At 47.4% G+C, this 17,573-nt stretch overlaps 1 protein-coding gene across 4 annotated transcripts in view; it reads right to left on the bottom strand.

Moving 5' to 3' along the window:
- The window catches only part of plxnb1b (plexin b1b), a 285,985-nt gene that overhangs the window by 197,073 nt on the left and 71,339 nt on the right, over window positions 1-17,573 (bottom strand). The window lies entirely within an intron of this gene.

The raw sequence follows: 17,573 nt of genomic DNA, 5'->3' as shown, positions 1-17,573 counted from the left end.
GGCCTACTCCTGCACCTATTTTCTATGTTTCTATGTTTCTAGAGCTCGGCACTGAGGATTCCCGAGAACTGACGATTTTTGATTCATGGGAATAAATTAACTGAAGCTGTGCATCGTATCCTCTTTCACTTTAGGACAAAAGGAGGTTTAATTGCTCCTGTATATACTCAGCTACAGGACAATGGCGTCCTCAAATTCCATGGAGGTCCTGCCAGAACCACTGTTAGAATTTCAGTGCAACACCCAAGGAAGTGGGAGAGAGCCAATTACGTTGGGTCACTGCCACTTCTGCATTGCCTGGTAAGAGGTAAAAATGCCATCCACCCTTTACAAGGGTGGGAGTGGGGCCAGGACAGGGATTCCCCAAGCCAGAGTTCCCACTGCTGATTCTCAGTATGGACCCGATGTTTCAGTAGCAGCTGGTATACTAACACAGATTACGTGTCCCCGAAAGCTCTCACTCTCTTGTTCAAATCCCTCTGTGGCCTTGCCCCTCCCCATCTCTGTAACCTCCAGCACAAAAACCTCAGAGAACTCAGTGTTCCTCAAACTCTTGTGCATCCCGTTGCACCCTCCGCCAAATTCCCTCACACCACCAATGGCGGCCATGTCTTCAGCTGCCTGGACCTTAAGCTCTGGAATTCCTCCCTAAGTCCCACTGCCTCTGTCTCCTCCTTTAAGACCCTCCCTAAAACCTACCTCTTTGACCCTGTCCGAATAACCTCAAGTCATTGGCTTCGTGATCATTTTTGTCCAATTACGTTGCTAATTCCAAGCCTGGCAAGGGGCCTGCACCTTCCCCAAAGAGGACATTACTTCCTGGACTGGCCTCCTCATTCAGGGTCCAACCTGAGCCCAGGGGCCGGGATCTAGGAAGCCTGGGCAATGTCACCCCTCAGGAGGACAGCTGCCCAGTTTCCTGGTGCTCAAGTCGCAGCTTCACCCACCAGCCAATGGTATACGTGATACCCTCTCACTGACACCTCAAACTCCAGCGGGGCTCAGTGATGAGCGCAATCCCAGCACAACGTCAGAGCCACAGCCCTTGGAATTCCAAATATCAGCACCCTCCCCCACCGACATTCCCCTTTCTGTGCAGAAGAAAAAAATCCTTCAGTCAGTTATAATAGAAGCGGGTCGCGTTTCAGTTATGATTCTTAAGAGGCTTCACTGCAGTATTAAGTTCCCTTTTCTCTCTTGATTATCAGTCTCCAACTCCATTGTGTTGGTGCAAAGCACATGGAACAATCAGCACAAGCAATAAAATCAAATCTCCTGCTCTGTGGAGTCACCTTGGCTCCCTGGGGCATGGGAAATTTGATTTATATGTACACGCTGACAGAATCAATGGGAGATGGGAAGCCGAAGGGAGGGAGGTAAGAGGGAAAGAGAAAGAGAAAGAACTTGCTTTTGTAAAGCGCCTTTCACAACTACAGGATAGCTCAAAGCCCTTCACAGCCAAAGAATTACTTTTGAAGTGTGGTCACTGCTGTTATCTCGGCAAAGGCCGCAGCCAATTTGCGCACAGCAAGGACTCTCAGACAGCAAATAAAATGAATGGCCAGTGAATCTGTTGTTCTCTGGTGTCGGTTGAGAAGGGAATGCTGGCTGGGACAACAGTGCTCTTTAACGTAAAAAAAAATTCAAGGCCCTTTGGAGAGGCTTAAGCAAAATAATGGAAGCTGAAGTAAAGAGACACTGGGAGAACACTCTGCTCCTCTTCAAATATTACCATGGGATCTTTTATATCTACCTAACTGGGCAGACAGAGCCTAGATTTAAAGTCTCATAGAATGACAGCATGATACAGCCCAAAAGGAGGGCATTCGGCCCATCGTGCCGGCTCTTTGGTAGAACTAGCCAATGAATCCCACTCCCCTGCTCTTTCCCCATTGCGCTGTAATTTTTTTCCCCTCAAGAATTTATCCAATTCTCTTTTCAAAGTTACTATTGAATCTGTCTTTCAGGCAGAGCATTCGAGATCACAACAACTCGTTGCATAAAAAAAAACATTTCCTTGTATCGCCTCGGATTCTTTTGCCAATTATCTGTGTCCTCTGGTTACCGACTTGAAGGAAGTGACCCATGGCAATGCAGCACTCCCTCCTGCGTCATACACCGAAGTGTCAGTCTAGATTATATGCTCAAGTCACGGAGTGGGGCTTGGATCCAAAACCAACTGACTGAGAATTGAGAAAAGATAGAACTTGCTTTTATACATAGACCTCAGGACTTCCCAAAGCATCTTACAACCCAACATACCATTTGAGCCAAGCTTGGGAGCCAGATAGAGCAGAGCAAAATTGAGATACTCAGATAGGATGGCAGTAGGCTCAGAGCTACCCTCCACCACGCCCACTGGGAGGGGGCAGGACAGCAGTAGGCCCAGAGCCACCCCCCCACCATGAGCGGGTACGACAGCAGTAGGCCCAGAGCCACCCCCCCCCACCATGAGAGGGTAGGACAGCAGTAGAGCACTTGCTTTGGGAGTCTTGTGTCGGGCATGCGGACAATGTGGCCCGCCCAACGGAGCTGGTCGAGTGTGGTCAGTGCTTCGATGCTGGCCTGATCGAGAACACGGACGGTGGTGCGTCTATCCTCCCTGGGGATGTCCAGAAACATAAACCACTATGCTACTGTACCCCACAATGTAAAGGTGGTTTGATAATCCTGGCCCCAGTCAGCCAACTCCACTGCACACTAGCCATTCCGAAACCAGTACTGGCGGTGGCTAATCCCAGGTCAATACCTTGAGCAGAAAGTCCCAGCACCTGTGTTGAACTATTCCCAGCAATGAATGCCCACACAGCTGTGTAGTACATTGTTACAGTAACCTCACTGATCTCAGCAGATCAGTAGTCGGGCCATGCAGTATTCAAAACAGCAGACATTTCCATGTAAGGCACTAGGCTTGTGTTTGAACCCTAATGACCATTTCCTGTTCCTAAAATATTCCTATGCTCCCCCTGCACACCCACCCAATTGAGTTTTGCAGTTTCTCCGATCAAAGCCGACGACATAGCTTTGCCCGTGGGTGCGACAAGTATCTGCGTTTGCCATTAACCCAGTCAGTGGTGTGTTTGTTCAGGTGCTTAAGCTCCCTTCACTTTACAGCACACATCAAACACTGTACCCAACAGCCTGCAGCTCATTACACGGCGATCACACAACAAAAGGACCAAAGGGCAAAAAACGGCCGGAAACCTCCAGTCACATTTATGGGCCAATTTCTTCTTTCTCCTTGGTGATGTTTAACCAGTCTTTCCCGGGAGGTTGGAGCTTCACTCTGTGTCTAACCTGTGAAAACAGCCCATTCCCCAGCACTAACATTCCGCCCCTTGATGAGCAGAGAATGCACACAAAAAAAAAATTAATTGTTGCTGTGCTGCGGAGTTCCATAAGCGCCTCGGAACATTAAAAGTGCTATATAAATGCAAGTTTCTTGTTATTGGGCGCACCTACTCCTTGTTGGGGTGTGGTTGCAACAAGCAGTCGTTATTCATGCATACCTTGGTTAGCACTGGCAAGCTTTTCCACAGCAGAGGCATCACAATGGAGCGTGATCAAGTCCTCTCCACCCATAGGATTGCTGGATGGTGATCAGGAGGGGATACTCTGGCCGATTTCCTCCTCCTGAATCCCAGGAGGACCGTAGCAGCCATAATACTGAAATTCACCAACTCAGCACAGAATGGGAATTGAACCTGGAGTCCTTCTGATCTGGGTTTCTCAGCTTCCTGCTGGATTATTGTGCTGAGTGTCAGCTGTGGATCAGTTGATAGCACACTCACCTCTGAGTCACAAGGTTCTGGGTTCAAATCCCATTCCAAGGACTTGAGCACATCATCATCATAGGCAGTCTCTCGGAATTAAGGAGACTTGCTTCCACTCAAAGTGAGTTCTCAGCTGGCTGTACAGTCCAATGTGGGAATTACAGTCTCTGTCACAGGTGGGGTAAACAGTGGTTGAGGAAAGGGTGGGTACTTCTCCAGCGCTTTGAGCTGTCTGCTGTATATAGCCCATGTCTCTGAGCAATATAGGAGAGCGGGTATCACTACTGCTCTGTAAACCATAAGTTTGGTGCCAGATTTGAGGTTCTGGTCTTCAAACACTTTAAGCTCCACTCCAGCGGGGATCTTGTTGAGAGTGAAATGGAGCATTGCAGTAAGATAGAGAAGAGGGTTGGGCGCGATGACCCAGCCCTGCTGGACCCTGGTCCTGACGTGGGTTGGGTCTGTGATGGACCCGTTGGTCAGGATTACGGCTTGCATGTTGTCGCGGAGGATGGCGACAAACCTTTGGGGGCAGCCGCAACGGAGGAGGACGCTCCATAGTCCCTCACAGTTGACAGTGTCAAAAGGCCTTTGTGAGGTCAAAGGCAGTCATGTACAAGGGTTGGTGCTGTTCCCTGCATTTCTCTTGTAGTGGTCACGCGGTGAAGATCATGTCCATTGTACCCCCCTAGTGGACGGAATCCGCAGTGACTCTGGGAGGAGCTCTTCAGCCACAGGGAGAAGACGGTTGAGGAGGATCCTTGCGATGACTTTCCCAGTGGCCAACAGCAGGGAGATTCCTCTGTAGTTGCCGCAGTCGGACTTGTCCTCTTTTTTGAAGATGGTCACCATTACGGCATCTCAGATCTCCTCTTTTCAGATGAGAGAGATGAGGTCATGCATTCGTGCCAATAGTGCTTCTCTGCCATACTTTAGTGCCTCAGTGGGGATTCCATCTGCTCCTGATGCCTTGTTATTCTTGAGCTGACGGATGGCCTTTTCTACCTCGTGCAGGGCTGGGGTTTTGCGGAGATGGTGGGAAGTAGCATGCTGTGGGATGGAGTCGAGGACACTCGGGTCGAAGGCAGAGTCTCGGTTAAGGAGATCTTTGAAGTGCTCCTTCCAGCGGGCCCTGACTGCCTTGGTGTCCTTAATGAGTGCCTCTCCATTCTTAGCCAGCAGTGGGGTGAGGCCTTGCATGCTTGGACTGTAAGTGGTCTTGACTGCACTGAAGAATCCTCGCACGTCATGGTCGTCAGCCAGCTGCTGGATCTCCTGTGCTTTCTCCACCCACCATCTGTTCTTTAGGTCGCAGGTTTTTTGTTGGATCTCGGCCTTCAGCTGCCTGTGGAGTGGCTTTGCTGCTCCTGAACTGTGTTGCTGCTTTAAGTTGAGAAATGCCTTGCACTTGCAGCTTATTAGCTCCTGGTCATTCTCGTCAAACCAGTCCTGGTTTTTCCTGGTTGAGTAACCGAGCGTCTCTTCGCAGGCACTGGTTATGGAGACCTTGAGGGTAGACCAGGTGCTGTAGGCACTCTGCGTCTCGAGAGTTGCTACACTGGCAATGAGGCGCTGGCTGTATAGGGCTTTGTTAACTGGGTCCGAGTGCTCCAGTGTTGATTTTCCTGCGGTATTGTTTCTGTTGCCGTCGCTGCTTTGAGGCTACATTGATGCTAATGACAGAACGGATTAGGTGGTGGTCCGTCCAGTAGTCGTCGGCTCCTGCGCACATCCTTGCAGTCCCTCGCTTGGATGATGACGTAGTTGAGCAGATGCTAATGCTTGGAGCGAGGGTGTTGCCATGATGCCATGTACTTGTCTCTCTGACGAAACAAGGTGTTGGTGATAACAAGGTCAACATCAAGGGTGTTGTGTATAGACCACCAAATAGAAGTAGTGAGGTTGGGGACAGCATCAAACAAGAAATAAGGGATGCGTGCAATAAAGGTACAGCAGTTATCATGGGCGACTTTAATCTGCACATTGATTGGGCTAACCTAACTGGTAGCAATGCGGTGGAGGAGGATTTCCTGGAGTGTATTGGGGTTAGTTTTCTAGACCAATATGTCGAGGAACCAACCAGGGAGCTGGCCATCCTAGACTGGGTATTGTGTAATGAGAAGGGACTAATTAACAATCTTGTTGTGAGAGGCCCCTTGGGGAAAAGTGACCATAATATGGTAGAATTCCTTATCAAGATGGAGAGTGACAAAGTTAATTTGGAAACTAGGGTCCTGAACTAAAGGAAAGGTAACTTCGACGGTATGAGGCGTGAATTGGCTAGGATAGACTGGCAAACGATATTAAAAGGGTTGACGGTGGATAAGCAATGGCAAACATTTAAAGATCACATGGATGAACTTAAGCAAATGTACAACCCTGTCTGGAGTAAAAATAAAACTGGGAAGGTGGCTCAACCATGGCTAACAAAGGAAATAAAGGATAGTGTTAAAGCCAAGGAAGAGGCATATGAATTGGCTAGAAAAAGCAACAAACCTGAGGAGTGGGAGAAATTTAGAATTCAAGAGAGGTGGACTAAGGGTTTAATTAAGAGGGGGAAAATAGAGTACGAGAGGAAGCTTGCAGAGAATATAAAAACTGACTGCAAAATCTTCTATAAATATGTGAAGAGAAAAAGATTTGTAAAGACAAACGTAGGTCCCTTGCAGTCGGATTCAGGTGAAATTATAATGGGGAACAAAGACATGGCAGACCAATTGAACCAATACTTCAGTTCTGTCTTCACGAAGGAAGATACAAATAACCTTCCGAAGGTACTAGGGGACAGTGGGTCTCGTGAGAAGGAGGAACTGAAGGATATCCTTATTAGGCGGGAAATTGTGTTCGGGAAATTGATGGGATTGAAGGCCGATAAATCCCAGGGGCCTGATAGTCTGCATCCCAGAGTGCTCAAGGAAGTGGCCCTAGAAATAGCGGATGCATTGGTGATCATTTTTCAACAGTCTATCGACTCTGGATCAGTTCTTATGGACTAGAGGGTAGCTAATGTAACACCACTTTAAAAAAAAAAGAGGGAGAGATAAAACGGGTAATTATAGACCGGTTAGCTTGACATCAGTAGTGGGGAAAATGTTGGAATCGATCATGAAGGACGAAATAGCAGCGCATTTGGAAAGCGGTGACAGGATCGGATCAAGTCAGCATGGATTTATGAAAGGGAAATCACGCTTGACGAATCTTCTGGAATTTTTTGAGGATGTAACTAGCAGAGTGGACAAGGGAGAACCAGTGGATGTGGTGTATTTGGACTTTCAGAAGGCTTTTGACAAGGTCCCGCACAAGAGAGTGTTGTGCAAAATCAAAGCACATGGTATTGGGGGGTAATATACTGACGTGGATAGGGACATAATATACTGACGTTGGCAGATCGGAAGCAGAGAGTCGGGATAAACGGGTCCTTTTCAGAATGGCAGGCAGTGACTAGTGGAGTGCCGCAGGACTCAGTGCTGGGACCCCAGCTCTTTACAATATACATTAACGATTTGGATGAAGGAATAGAGCGTAATATCTCCAAGTTTGCAGATGACACTAAACTGGGTGGCGGTGTAAGGAAGACGCTAAGAGGCTGCACGGTGATTTGGACAGGTTAGGTGAGTGGGCAAATGCATGGCAGATGTAGTACAATGTGGATAAATGTGGGGTTGTCCATTTTGGGGGCAAAAACACGAAGGCAGAATATTATCTGAATGGCGGCAGACTAGAAAAAGGGGAGGTGCAACGAGACCTGGGTGTCATGGTTCATCAGTTACTGAAAGTGGGCACGCAGGTACAGCAGGCGGTAAAGGCGGCAAATGGTATGTTGGCCTTCATAACTAGGGGATTTGAATACAGAAGCAGGGAGGTCTTACAGCAGTTGTGTAGGGCCTTAGTGAGGCCTTTCCTGGAATATTGTGTTCAGTTTTGGTCTCCTAGTCTGAGGAAGGACATTCTTGCTATTGAGGGAGTGCAGCGAAGGTTCACCAGACTGATTCCAGGGATGGCTGGGCTGTCATATGAGGAGAGACTGGATCAACTGGGCCTGTATTCACTGGAGTTTGGAAGGATGAGAGGGGATCTCATAGAAACATTTAAGATTCTGACGGGACTGGACAGTTAGATGCGGAAAGAATGTTCCTGATGTTGGGGAAGTCCAGAACCAGTGGACATAGTCTTAGGATAAGGGGTAGGCCATTTAGGACTGAGATGAGGAGAAACTTCTGAAGAAATGATCAGCCATGATCTTATTGAATGGTGGTGCAGGCTTGAAGGGCCGAATGGCCTACTCCTGCCCCTATTTTTCTATGTTTCTATGTTCTAGGCATTTTGTCAGGAGCAATGTACCACTGGAGTTGGTTTTCCCTACCCACTCTCTGCCGATCACACCTTCCCAGAGGTTTGTATCCTTACTGACTCTGGCGTTGAAGTCGTCAAAGAGGATCAGTTTGTCTTCTGTAGGGACTCGGAACAGGGATTGTTCGAGGCTGGAGTAAAATTCCTCTTTGGTCTCATCTGTTGCATCGAGTGTTGGGGCGTACACACTGATGACTGTAGCGTACTGGTTCTGGGCTAGGCTGAGCTGGAGAGTCACGAGACATTCACTTATCCCGCAGGGGGAGTCTCTGAGGCGGTCGACCAGCTCATTGTTGATGGCCAAGCCAACTCCATGGAGGTGGCATTCTTCTTCTGGTTTACCTTTCCAGAAGGTGGTAAATCCACCACTTTTTCTTTGAGCTGGCCTTCTCCTGCCCGCAGAATCCCACTTAGGGTGGCGATGTTGACGTCGAAGCATCGGAGTTCCTGGGCAACGATAGCAGTGTGACATTCCGGTCTGTCGCTGTTGGGGCACATAAATCTAGGCACTCCAGTGCAGTGCTGTGCTGAGGGAGTGCTGCACTGTCAGAGATGCCATCTTTTGGATGAGACATTAAACCGAGGCCTCGTCTGCCCTTTCAGGTGGATGTAAAAGATCCCATGGCACTATTTAGAAGAGCAGGGGAGTTATCCCCGGTGTCCTGGCCAATATTTATCCCTCAATCAACATAACAAAAAAACTGATTACCTGGTCATTATCACATTGTTGTTTGTGGGAGTTGCTGTGCGCAAATTGGCTGCCCAGTTTCCCACATTACACTCCAAAAGTACTTCATTGGCTGTAAAGCGTATCGAGACATCCGGTGGTTGTGAAAGACGCTATATAAATGCAAGTCTTTCTTTGAGCCATCAGAAGAATCTTATTGGTTTATTTTCTTGCAGGATTTGAAACAAAGATTGTACTTTCATATTTGCTACCATTAGAATCACAATGATACAGCACAGAAAGAGGCCATTCAGCCCATTATGCTGTGCCAGCTGTTTGGTCGAGCTGTCCAATTAGTCTCACTCCGCTGCTCTTTCCCATAGTCCAGCAAATGTTTCCTTTTCAAGTATTTATCCAATTCCCTTTTGAAAGTTACTATTGCATCATAGGCAATCCCTCGGAATCGAGGAAGACTTGCTTTCACTCCTGAAGTGAGTTCTTTGGTGGCTGAACAGGCCAATACGAGAGCCACAGACTTTGTCACAGGTAGGGCAGATAGTCGTCGAGGGAAGGGGTGGGTGGGACTGGTTTGCCGCACGCTCCTTCCGCTGCCTGCGCTTGACCTCTTCACGCTCTCGGCGTTGACTCGAAATGCTCAACGCCCTCCCAGATGCACTTTCTCCACTTAGGGCGGTCTTTGGCCAGGGACTCCTCGGTAGCAGTGGTGATGTCGCACTTTATCAGGGAGGCTTTGAGGGTGTCCTTGTAACATTTCCGCTGCCCACCTTTGGCTCGTTTGCCGTAAAAGGAGTTCCGCATAGAGCACTTGCTTTGGGAGTCTTGTGTCTGGCATGCGAACTACGTGGCCTGCCCAGCGAAGCTGATCAAGTGTGGTCAGTGCTTCAATATTAGGGATGTTAGCCTGGACAAGGACACGGATGTTGGTGCGCTTATTCTCCCAGATCTGCTGCCATCACCCTTTCAGGCAGTGCGTTCTAGATCGCAACAATTTGCTGTCTAAAGGTATTTTTCCTCGTGTCGCCCCCTGGTTCTTTTTTTGCCCCTCTTTGGCCCCCTTCTCCCTCACTGCCACCCCCTACACCGTTCCCCTAATCCCTCCATGCACATACCATTTCTAGACCAGTGCCACTTTGTAAATAGTCACTAAGGAGAGTGTATAAACCAATTTCTCTGCGACTGACCATCCCATCCTGTAGGAAAGAGCTGAGCCTTTACTTGAAGCATTAGTTATGACAGGCTGAGATAGGGAACTCATTTTATGAGGAAAAACAAATGTAAACCTGCATCCTACACTCCACAGCACAGCAGCCATTGAGTTTTGAAGGTGAATTCTGTGCTCACCAAGAGGAGGCATGTTGGTGCTGGGGAATGGGGGCAGTTTTCACTTCGGGCACCCCACATCAGCCAAAAGTCAGCCCGCTCGGACCCAGCACAGGTTGGACACAGAGTGAAGCTCCCTTTGCTCTGCTCCAACTTCAGAAGAGCCCTGTTTACTGCACCAGTGAGACATATTTCCATTCCCTAGCCCTGCTGGCCTGTGGCATCTCAGAGTGGCAATTAGGGCCAAATACCAAGGCCCATTTTGGGCCGTGTGCCCATAAAACTGGAGGTTTCAGAATTAGCTCATTACTAAAGTTTGACCTGTAAGCCCCAGAGAACTAAGCGAATGCACTCAAACATGGAACAGTTCTCCGCTTCATTCCTATGAAACTGTGAACATGCAACACAAGCCTGCATTCAAAGGGTTAATGACGGAGGGCTGCGGCTTTCTATTTTTAATTGATCATATCAGAGCCTCGGTATAATTGAGTCTTTGGGAAAGAAACGCAAATGAGCTGTAACATTTCTCCTTAACCAAGAGTCAGAAATGGTTATGTAAGAGAGGGTAACAGACAGTACGCATCAGGGACATGTCAGGTGTGACAGTGGGGGTGTGGAGCATGTCAGATGTCAGACGGCACTATGGGGTATGTTACATGACACTGGGGGGTAAGGGATATGTCAGGTGACACTGTGGGAGGTGTGGGGTGTGTCACATGGCACTGGGTCATGTCACATGACATTGGGACATATCACGTGGCACTGTGGGGGTACATTCATTGCTTGGCCCTGAGGGGGTGGGGGTCACTGTAGGGGTGTGGGATATGTCACTGTACCAAGTATGGCAAATGGCACCACTGGGAGGGTTAAAAAGGTATTTTAACCTGATTAATGCTTTTTTAAAAAAAATATATACATTATTCAAATCTTTTCTTATTGATAAGGTTGGAATCTGTACCAAGTTATTTTGTATCAGAGTTGACAATTGTTTTTCAGTCCAGTTCACCTTGAAGCAGTGGAGGAGGGGTAGAAAGCTGTTTTTTAAAAAAAGGCCAGGCCATGCAGATGGTTTGATCAGATTTTCACTGTGTGCTAACAATCCTATTTTTCCAATCAACATGAGTACACAGGTCACCAGTTAGTCATCCTCATCCACAGAGGGCCAATAAAACGACACGCTGGCAGAGAGCCCATTCACTGAATTGGTCAGGAGGGGTGGTGCAATTAGCCTCAACTCGCCTGGGCTAAGGGAGAGGTTATTTTTAAATTCACTTGCGAGATATGGGCGCCACTGGTAAGGCCAGCATTTATTGCCCCTCCCTAGTTGCCCAGAGATGGTGTTGGTGGGCCACCTTTTTGAACCGCTATAGTCCATGTGGTAAAGGTGCTCCAACAATTCTGTCGTGGTTTGACACAACTGAATGGCTTGTTAGGCCAATTAATCATCATCAGCAGTCCCTCGAGATCGAGACTTAGACTTGCTTCCACTCTAAAAGTGAGTTCTCAGGTGGCTGTACAGATCAATGTGGGAATTACAGCCTCGAACAGACGGGGCAAACAGTGGTTGAAGCAAAGGTTGGGTGGGGTGTCTGGTTTCGCTGTCTACGCTGTCTACGCTGGTTTTCTGCATGCTCTCGCCGACGAGACTCGAGGTGCTCAGCGCCCTCCCGGATGCTCTTCCTCCACTTTGGCCGGTCTTGGGCCAGGGACTTCCAGGTGTCGGTGGGGTTGTTACACTTTATCAAGGAGGCTTTGAGGGTGTCCTTGAAGCGTTTACTCTGCCCACCTGGAGCTCGCTTGCCGTGTCGGAGTTCGAGGCCAATTAACAGTCAGCCCGCCCCGGTGGTGTGGGACTGCAGTCAAGGATAGGCCAGGTCGGGTAAGGATGGCAGCTTTCCTTCCCTGGAGGACAGCAGTGAACCAGTTGCAATACTAGACTCCCAAAACAAGCACTCTACTCCGAGCTATGTCACGGCAGGCAAGACCCAGGAAGGCAGAGAAAACGCTTCAAGGACACCCTCAAAGCCTCCTTGAAAAAATTTAACATTCCCACCAACTTTTGGGAATCCCATGCCCAAGATTTGCTCAAAGTGGAGAAGAAGCATCCAAGAAAGCGCCGAACACTTCGAGTCTCTTCGCCAGGAGCACGCAGAAGCCAAGTACAAAAAGCGGAAGGAGCATACGAAAAAAATCAAGCACCCCACCCACTGTCTGCCCCACTTGTGACAGAGACTGTAGGTCCCGCATCAGACTCATCAATCACCTGAGAACTCATTTTAATGTGGAAGCAAGTCATCCTCGACTCGGGGGGACTGCCCAAGAAGGAGTTGCTTTTTTTTACAACAGCTTCAGGACCATGGCTCTCATTCCTGTTCACAATCTAAATCGCCCTTGCTGGGCAGTGCAGGTGCATGGACATCAGGAGAGGGAAGCAGGCCAATTATTGGTACTCAAATAACCCCTTGGCACTCAGTATCTGGGCTCACACAAGAAGAATGGTCATTCTGTTGAGATAGCGGAAGGCAGCCATGACCCATGGGACTGTACCTCGGTATAATTCCCCACCTTCAGAAGAGATGGGGCGGGAAACTGGAAAACAAAAGGCTTTTTAAGCGAGTGAACATGCTGTGTGTGTGTAAGTGAACGTTGAACTGCTGCACCTCTGGGAGTGGATTTAATGGGTTTTGAAAGCCCCCGAAGCAGCCAGTTTTATTGGTAGTATTCTGGAAAAATATGCTCATAATAAAAAAATATATTTCCCCTTTGCTTTGCAAAATAAGTTACAAAGCAAGGTCTACAGAGCAACAGCCTGGGGCTCAGTCAATAGCTCTAAATTGATGAATAACACAAAACAGAGCAGCAAATGGCGAGTAGGCCTCTTTGACCAAGCTTTTGGCCATCTGCCCCAATATCTCCTTGTGTGGCTCGGTGTCAAATGTTTTTATAACGCTCCTGTGCAGCACCTTAGGACGTTTTACTACATTAAATACGTTACATATATACAAGTTGTTGTTGCTGCAAGAGGCTGCCGACACATCATCTCCAACACAAGCTGCCCAAGGGAGATTGAGGCAGTGCCATCATTTATTCATCATTTCACCAACGTCTGTCTTCTTCTCCTTCAGCCAGTGCAGCTTATTTGGTTGAATGTTTGTGCTCGGTAAGATGAAAGACGCCAGTGCTGTAGAATGGAACGCTTTCTCACTTTACCAGCAAGGTTTAGCTGCCAGTACTTCCAGGCCAGGCTCAGCTTTAATGAAGAGAAAATCTCTCTGCTCTACATCACCTGCTAAGTACACAAGAACATTAGAATTAGGAGCAGGAGAGGGCTACACGGTCCCTCGGGCTTGCTCCGCCATTCAATATCATGGCTGATTTTCAACCACAACACTTTCCCGCCCAATGCCCATATCCCTTGATTCCCCTGGAATCCAAAAATCTATCTATCTATCTGAGCTTCGACTCAGCATCCACAGCCCTCCAGAGCAGAGAATAAGATTCATAACCCTCTGAAGAAATTCCTCCTCATCTCAAGTCTTAAATGGCCGACCCCTTATTCTGAGACTATGCCCTCTAATTCTAGAGACTCTCCACCCAGAGAAACAACCTCTCAGCATCTACCCTGTCAATCCCCTTCAGAATCTTATATGTTTCAATGAGATCACCTCTCATTCTTCTAAACTCCAGGGAGTATAGGCCCAATCTACTCAATCATTCCTCAGGACAACCCTCTCATCCCAGGGATCAATCCAATGAACTTTTGTTGCACCGTCTAAGGCAAGTTTGTCCTTTCTCAGCTATGGAGACCAAAACGGAGCACAATACTCCAGGTGTGGTCTCACTAAAGCCTGTACAATTGCAGTAAGACTTTCTTACTCTCGTACTCCAATTCCCTTGCAATAAAGGCCAACATGCCTTTTGCCTTCCTAATTGCTTGCTGTACCTGCATGCCAACATTCTGCCTTTCCTGTACGAGGATAGCTAAATCTCGTTGAACATCAACATTTAATAGTTTCTCACCATTTAAAAAATATTCAATTTTTCTATTCCTCCGACCAAAGTGAATAAGCTCACATTATACTCCCATCTACCCCCTTGTTGCCTACACACTTAACCTGTCTATATCCCTTTGGAGACTCTTTTGTCTCCTCCTCACAGCTTACTGTCCCACCTAGCTTTGCATCATGAGCAAACTTGGATACATTGCACTCGGTCCCTTCATTCAAGTCATTAATATAGATTGTAATTAGCCGAGGCCCAAGCACTGATCCTTGCGGCACTCCACTAGTTACAGCCTGATCAGAAAATGAGCAGTTTATACCTACTCTCTATTTTCTGTCCGTTAACCAAGCTAATACCTCCACCCACCCCCCTCAACCCCACCCCCACCCCCACCCCCGCAACCCTTATCTTGTTTAGAAAACTTTTGTGCCACCTTATCAAATGCCTTTTGGAAATTCAATACACTACATCCACTAGTTCCCCTTTATCTACCCTGCTCATTACATTCTCAAGAACTGTAATAATTTTGTCAAACACGATTTACCCTTCATAAAACTATGTTGACTTTGCCTACATTACAGCAGTCACTACACTCCAAAAGTACATCATTGGATGTAAAGTACTTTGAGACATCTGGTGGTCATAAAAGGTGCTATATAAATGCAAGTCTTTCTTTTTACTCAAGTTATGATTTTCTAAGTGCCCCGATACCACTTTCTTTATAATGGATTCCAGCTTTATCCCCCAATGACTGATGTCAGGCGAACTGGCCTGTAGTTCCCTGTTTCCTCTCTCCCTAGATATTTCCAAGTCAGGAATAGAATGTTTTGGGAGGTAGAGAAAATAATTTTCTGCTTTGCTCCATCAAGCACTCCCATGTCAGGTCAGATTCGGAGTAAAGTTCTCCCTGCTCAGCTCAATTAATGCAGCTTAATCCAAACTTCAAAAGGAACACCCACCACAGATCCAGTGTTGTATTTCCTTTACTTACTGTCAGGCTGGGGCTCTTTTCTCGGAGAAGGCTGAGGGGTGATTTAATAGAGGTCTTTAAAATTATGAACGGGTAGAGTAGACACAAGGGATGTTTCCACTTGTGGGGGAGTCCAAAACTAGGGTCTTAAATGCAAGTTAATCACTAATAATCCAATGTGGCATTCAGGAGAAGCAGCTTTACCCAGAGAGTGGTTAGAATGTGGAACTCGCTACCACAAGGAGTTGTTGAGGTGAATAACAGGTACATTTCAGGGGAAGCTAGATAAGTAGATGAGGCAGAAAGGAATAGAAGGATATATGGATTGGGTTAGATGACGTACGGTGGGAAAAGGCTCACGTGGAGCATAAACACAGTCAGGGACCAGTTGGGCAGAATGGCCCACATTACTATGCCGATTCTGGCATGAGATTGAAGATTTATCATGAATTAGAAGTAATCTTCTGCCCATTAGGCCTGGGTTGACACCTCTCAGAATGACTTCCCCTGGGACCATTACAGTCAGCAGAGCATTTGGTAAGAATTGAACTGGAACCCAGTTCTCAGGTGAATGTCCTCTTCTCTAACCCACTGCATCAGTCGTGCCTCAATTTATGATTTTTTTCTTTCAAGTTCAAAAATGCAATCAGTCACGTGAATTTGAGAGCGAGTAGAACAAACCTATATTCTCTGGAGTTTAGATGAATGAGGGGTGATCTCATTGAAACATACAAAATTCTTAAAGGGATTGACAGGGTAGATGTTGAGAGGCTGTTGCCCCTGGCTGGAGAGTCTAGAACCAGGGGTCACAGTCTCAGGACAAGGAGTCGGCCATTTAGGACTGAGATGAGGAAAGATTTCTTCACTCACAGGGTTGGGAATCTTTGGAATTCTCTACCCCAGAGAGCTGTGGATGCTGAGTTGGATTTTTGGGAACTGAGGGGATCAAGGGATATGGGAATAGGGCAGGAAAGTAGAGTTGATGTAGAAGATCGGCCATGATCTTATTGAATGGCGGAGCAGGCTCGAGGGGCCGTATGGCCTACAGCTGCTCCCTTATGTTCTTATTAGAGGTGCCAACGTTCAAATGTTAAGACACTGGTGAGGAAGACAGCTGACCTCTGAGCACCTGACACCCTAAACATGGAATCCACCATTACTGCCATCCACCTAACTCTGATGGCGATTGAAGTGAAAGATTTAACAGCTCAGTTTTGACCGGCTTGATATGTAACTGTAGCAGTGGTGCAGAGGATCCAGTCAGAATGTCTTTATTGTTTTAGGAACCAGCCTTTGTCTATCCATAACAGCAATCTAGTTTCACTAGCTGGAATTGTTCAGCCTATAAAGCTGAGTGATTTGCTCCTTTGAATACCGTGAAACCTTTGCTGCTGGCCTCGAGGGCCCCCTCGAAAAAGATATAAAACAGGGCATTCAGGTTAATAAAATATTTTTTTTAATAACAGTCAAAACATTTATGTAGTAAGCCAAGGGGGAATTTCTAAACTAAAATGAGATTTTCTCTTCCCCTCCTCGTTCTCTCTGCGTGGAAACCACCACTGTAAATCAGCACACTGCTTGCCAGCTCCCCCAATCTTAAGTGCAAGTTCCTGAGTCTCCCAAAGCGAGCTCCATAGCGATTACAAGATTGTTGTCCGGGAGACAACATTCCTAATCAGGCTGCTCCTCTGCTGCGCTTCAGAAACAGATCAGAGCACAGAAAGAAAAAGCAGACCCAATTAACTGCACTCGCATCCAGCAGAACAGGCACCATCCCCCACCCCCATTCGACCTCCGTAACCCTTCAAGTAGCCAAGACCATTTTGTAACTTTTCACCACAATTTGTTCAAAAAAGCACAAGAAGATTTCACTCCTGACCCTTCACATTACACAACCGAACAATTCCCATTTTCCCTCCACTTGTGATTATTTTCTCACACCTTATATTTTTTTTTGCACCATTCCCCGATCAAGACGGCCAATACTTCGCCTGATCGGTGTCTGATAATGCACTTGCGAAGCGCCTTGGCCCGATTTACTACATTAAAGGCGCTATATAAATCCAAGTTGTAGCTGTTGATCCGCACAGCCGCTGGGAGCTGCACGAAACCCCGTGAATGTTCTCTTACATTTCTCAATTTAACAAAAAAACTCCCACTGGAGACGCAACTCATCTTCACTGGAGTGTCTCTCGTCACCTCTCCTCATCTAGTGGGCTGACTGCGTTTGTAAACTTCAGTGAAATTAAGAAGAAATAAGTCTTTTACTGGAGATGCTCTCTGATGGTTTAATGCATGCATGCACTGCATGGTGTGGTACAGAGTTTAACAGGCCAGGAAGGTTCTAGGTTCCATCCCCAATCTGGGTGAAGGTGATGATGGCTTGGCGTTCGGCCTCTGAATATGCGCAGACGCAAGCGTCGTCCGCGTTCTGTAGAGGATGGGATGACCTTGGATCTAGTCTGGAGGG

The sequence above is a fragment of the Pristiophorus japonicus genome, chromosome 12 (genome assembly GCF_044704955.1).
Source record: "Pristiophorus japonicus isolate sPriJap1 chromosome 12, sPriJap1.hap1, whole genome shotgun sequence".
Lineage (NCBI taxonomy): Eukaryota > Metazoa > Chordata > Chondrichthyes > Pristiophoridae > Pristiophorus > Pristiophorus japonicus.
The sequence above is the reverse complement of the archived record's forward strand: the minus strand, read 5'-3'. Positions and strand labels throughout refer to the sequence as shown.